The sequence below is a fragment of the Triticum dicoccoides genome, chromosome 4A (assembly GCF_002162155.2).
Source record: "Triticum dicoccoides isolate Atlit2015 ecotype Zavitan chromosome 4A, WEW_v2.0, whole genome shotgun sequence".
In the NCBI taxonomy this organism is placed as follows: Eukaryota; Viridiplantae; Streptophyta; class Magnoliopsida; order Poales; family Poaceae; genus Triticum; species Triticum dicoccoides.
Window position 1 is genome coordinate 682,969,721 of NC_041386.1, and position 5,365 is coordinate 682,975,085.

Sequence of the window (5,365 nt, forward strand, 5' to 3'; positions counted from 1 at the left end):
GCTTCACACTGCCATCGGCATCTCGCCGTGCTCGCCGTATCACACGGCGGCCTAGCATCTCGCCTTCTCTGCACAACTCCGTTGAAGCTTCACCGGACTAGCTACTCTCTAACCTATCCTACATGCAAGACGAAAGCAAACTAAATATGCAGATACATACATCAAGATTAAAGCTAACATGTCGCATCTTGCATCGCAGAGCAACTCCAGAGCACAAGCCTCCGTTGAGAACCGGGGGCTGGTGGATGCGGCGAGCTCCATAAGGCCCTTGAAGGAGTGAACCTTGTTAGAAAGTATTGTACATGTATATACGGTATGAATATAAACCGTATATGCTTCTGGTAGGATTATGTGTTTCGTGGGTGATTGTAATCAGGTAGTTGCGGTTGTTAGGATTTATCCTCATCTCTGTATAGCTTTTCTTGAGGATCAATCCAACGTCAACCGAACTACCATATCTTCTAAACCTGTCGATCTATATAACATGCAACGCATCCCTGCCAGAGATATACGCTTCAACTAATCTTTCATGGTATTCAAAGCCTAGTTCCTCTTTGACATCCAACCCTAGTTATGGCTAGCTCCAGCTCCGCCGCCGCCGCTGCTTTTCCCCTCATTCCCATCGCTGACAAGCTTCACCGAGGCAACTACCTAGTATGGCACGCGCAAACCCTAGCCACCATCCGCGGAGCGCAACTGATCGATCACCTCAATCCCGATCACCCGTTCCCGGAGCCCAAGCTTGCTGATAAGGATGGCAAGCCAACTGATGTGCCGAACCCGGCGCATCTTATCGCCCTGGCGCAAGACTCACAGGTGCTGAGCTTCATCTTCAACTCAATCTCAGCATCGGTGATGATCTAGGTCGCTCACTGCACCAAGGCCGCGGCGGCATGGACCGCCATCAGGGAGATGTTCCTCTCCCAGACGCAGGCCAACATCGTCAACACGTGGATCGCCCTCTCCAACACCAAAAAGGGCACAACGACCATCGCCGACTACATCGGGCGCATGAAGACGCTGGGCGACAAGATGGCTTCAGCAGGAAAGCCACTCGATGATGATGACATGGTCTCCTACATCCTCGTTGGATTAGACTATGACTACATCTTGTTTGTCTCCTCCATGTGTTCTACGAGGACCGAACCAATCAAGGTAGCTGAACGCCTTGCTATGTTCGAAGGTGGCAACCACTCCTCCCAGTCGTCGGCCAACGCTGTCTCCCGTGGCTGTGGTGGTTTCGGTCGAGGCGGAGGTGTTGGAAATATGCCCTAGAGGCAATAATAAATTAGTTATTATTATATTTCCTTGTTCATGATAATCGTTTATTATCCATGCTATAATTGTATTGATAGGAAACTCAGATACATCTGTGGGTACATAGACAACACCATGTCCCTAGTAAGCCTCTAGTTGACTAGCTCGTTGATCAATAGATGGTTACAGTTTCCTGACCATGGACATTGGATGCCGTTGATAACGGGATCACACCATTAGCAGAATGATGTGATGGACAAGACCCAATCCTAAGCCTAGCACAAAGATCGTGTAGTTCGTATGCTAAGCTTTTCTAATGTCAAGTATCTTTTCCTTAGACCATGAGATTGTGCAACTCCCGGATACCGTAGGAATGCTTTGGGTGTACCAAACGTCACAACGTAACTGGGTGGCTATAAAGATGCACTACAGGTATCTCCGAAAGTGTCTGTTGGGTTGGCACGAATCGAGACTGGGATTTGTCACTCCGTGTGACGGAGAGGTATCTCTGGGCCCACTCGCTAGGACATCATCATAATGTGCACAATGTGATCAAAGAGTTGATCGCGGGATGATGTGTTACGGAACGAGTAAAGAGACTTGCCGGTAACGAGATTGAACAAGGTATCGGCATACCGACGATCGAATCTCGGGCAAGTACAATACCGCTTGACAAAGGGAATTGTATACGGGATTGATTGAGTCCTTGACATCGTGGTTCATCCGATGAGATCATCGCGGAACATGTGGGAGCCAACATGGGTATCCAGATCCCGCTGTTGGTTATTGACCGAAGAACGTCTCGGTCATGTCTGCATGGTTCCCGAACCCGTAGGGTCTACACACTTAAGGTTCGATGACGCTAGGGTTATAAAGGAAGTTTGTATGTGGTTACCGAATGTTGTTCGGAGTCCCGGATGAGATCCCGGATGTCACGAGGAGTTCCGGAATGATTTAGAGGTAAAGATTTATATATAGGAAGTCCTGTTTTGGTCACCGGAAAAGTTTCGGGTTTTTCCGGTAACGTACCGGGACCACCGGGAGGGTCCCGGGGGTCCACCAAGTGGGGCCACCAACCCCGGAGAGTTGCATGGGCCAAGTGTGGGAGGGGACCAGCCCCAGGTGGGCTGGTGCGCCCCCCACAAGGGGCCCAAGGCGCAGGGGAGAGTGGGAGGGGTCAAACCCTAGGGCAGATGGGCCCTAAGTCCCACCCCAGGCGCGCCTCCCCTCTCTCCCCCTCTGGCCGCCACCCAGATGGGATCTGGGGGCTGCCGCCACCCTAGGGGAGGGAACCCTAGAGGGGGCGCAGCCCCCTCCCCTCCCCCTATATATACTTGAGGGTTTTGGGGTTGCCAACACATGAGTTTTGACCTCTCCCTGGCGCAGCCCTACCTCTCTCCCTTCTCCTCTCCCGCGGTGCCTGGCGAAGCCCTGCAGGATTGCCACGCTCCTCCATCACCACCACGCCATTGTGCTGCTGCTGGATGGAGTCTTCCTCAACCTCTCCCTCTCTCCTTGCTGGATCAAGGCGTGGGAGACGTCACCGGGCTGTACGTGTGTTGAACGCGGAGGTGCCGTCCGTTCGGCACTAGGATCTCCGGTGATTTGGATCACGACGAGTACGACTCCTTCAACCCCGTTCTCTTGAACGCTTCCGCTTAGCGATCTACAAGGGTATGTAGATGCACTCTCCTTCCCCTCGTTGCTGGTTTCTCCATAGATAGATTTTGGTGACACGTAGGAAAATTTTGAATTTCTGCTACGTTCCCCAACAGGAGGTGGCCACTGCAATGGTGGTCGCGGCAATGGAGGAGGAGGCCGCGACAACAAAGGTCGTGGCAATGGAGGCGGCGGCCGTGGCAATGGAGGCCGCGGCAATGGCAATGGAGGAGTTGATGATCTTCCCGAGGTCGTCTGCCAGATCTGCAAGAGGCCAAACCACTCCTCCCCCGAGTGCTACCGTCGCTTCGACATCTCCTTCACCAAGAACGACAAGAGCGCAGGGTCAGCCACCACTTCATCCTATGGGGTGGACACAAACTGGTACCTTGATACAGGGGCCATTGACCACATCACTAGCGAACTTGACAAGCTGATGGTTTGCAACAAGTACAACGACAATGAACAAGTCCACACTGCAAACGAAGAAGGTATGGAAATTAGTCATATTGGTCAATCTACTGTTCGTACTCCCACTCGTGATCTTCATCTAAAAGACATCTTGCATGTACCTGATGCCACCAAAAATCTGATCTCTGCTCATCGTTTGTCCACTGATAATCATGCTTATCTTGAAGTTCACCCAAATTTCTTTTTTGTTAAGGAATAGGGAACGAAGAAAACCCTCCTCCGGGGCAGATGTAGACGTGGTCTCTACCCCCTTTCATCGGCTCCGTTAAGGTCAAGCAAGCAAGTTTTTGGCGTCAATAAGCTGTCCACTGAAAGGTGGCATAGCCGGCTAGGACACCCTTCATCCACTATAGTTCGTCATGTCCTTAGCCAAAATAATATTCCCTTTTCAAGTAGTGAGTTGAATAAAGAAGGTGTTTGTGATGCATGCCAAATGGAAAAAAGTCACCAACTTCCTTACCCTAGTTCAATCAGTGTATCCAAAGCTCCACTAGTAGAAAATGGGCCAATGGTCCAGGCCGGTCCAGCCCATTAGTCCTGGTTCAATCCAGAACCGGGACCAATGGGGGCATTGGACCCGGTTTGTGAGCCCCAGGGGCCGGCCGGGCCACGTGGGCCATTCGTCCCGGTTCGTCTGGACCTATTGGTCCCGGTTGGTGGGACGAACCGGGACCAATGGCCCTCGCTCTTGGCCCACCACCATTGGTCCCGGTTGGTGGCCTGAACCGGGACCAAAGGACGCCCATTAGTCCCGGTCCATTCCACCAACCGGGACTAAAGAGTTGGTCCTCGTTGCGGCCAGAGTTTAGTCCTACCTCGCCAACCGAAGGGGAATCAGACCGGTTTATAAGCCCCTCTCTCTCTGCCTTATTGAGCTCCTCTGAAAATGAAAATAGATGCCATTATATAGGGAATTTAGCCTAAATTCATACGAATTTCTCTTGAATTTTTTTATGAATTTCGTCTATAAGCGCATCTATGCTCATTTCTGAGTAGTTTTTTATATAGTTTTTTTCTTTTCTGCTATATTTATTTTTTTCATTTTATTTCTGAGTTGTAATAAGTCATTAAAAATAAGCATCTATGCTCATTTTTTTAGTAAAGTTAATCATAACTATTTTTTCTTCTATTTATTTTTGAATTGTAATAAGTCATTAAAAATAAGCATCTATGCTCATATTTTAGTAAAGTTAATCACAACTATTTTTTCTTCTTTTTATTTCTGAGTTGTAATAAGTCATTAAAAATAAGCATCTATGCTCTTTTTTTAGTACAGTTAATCACAACTATTTTTTGCTTCTATTCATTTCTGAGTAGTTTTCTATATAGTTTTTTCTTTTCTGCTATATTTATTTTTTTCTTTTTATTTATGAGTTGTAATAAGTCATTAAAAATAAGCATCTATGCTCATTTTTAGTACAGTTAATCACAACTATTTTTTGCTTCTATTCATTTCTGAGTAGTTTTCTATATAGTTTTTTTCTTTTCTGCTATATTTATTTTTTTTCTTTTTTTCTGAGTTGTAATAAGTCATTAAAAATAAAAAAGAGGCACAATGCTTGTTAATTTGCTTCAAGCCTTTCGGAATAGTGTCAACTGCACTGCACATAGCTCTGTGCAGTCTACCGTATTCCTCAAGGCTTGAAGCTAACCAAGATGCAGGAGAATTGAGCCTCTTCATCATCATCTCTGCACTCAGGGCTTATAAACAGCTGCGAGTGCCTCTCGCTTGGCGAGGTGGGACTAAAAAAACAGCTGCAGGAAGAATCAACAAAAAAACAGCTGCAGAAAATAAAAAAGTAGTTAGACGGGTCCATTGGTACCGGTTGGTGGCACCAAGCGGTACCAATGCCACTCTTTGGTCCCGGTTCGTTGAACCAACCGGGACAAATGCCGCTCTTTAGTCCCGGTTGGAGCCACCAACCGGGACCAAAGGTCTTCGTTTCCCGCCCATTGGGCTGCTGAAAAGAGGCCTTTG

The 5,365-nt window shown here is 48.1% G+C and overlaps 1 pseudogene; it reads left to right on the forward strand.

Moving 5' to 3' along the window:
• The first annotated feature begins 1,050 nt into the window (after positions 1–1,050).
• On the forward strand, positions 1,051–1,156 carry LOC119290329 (annotated as a pseudogene).
• Positions 1,157–5,365: the final 4,209 nt, after the last annotated feature.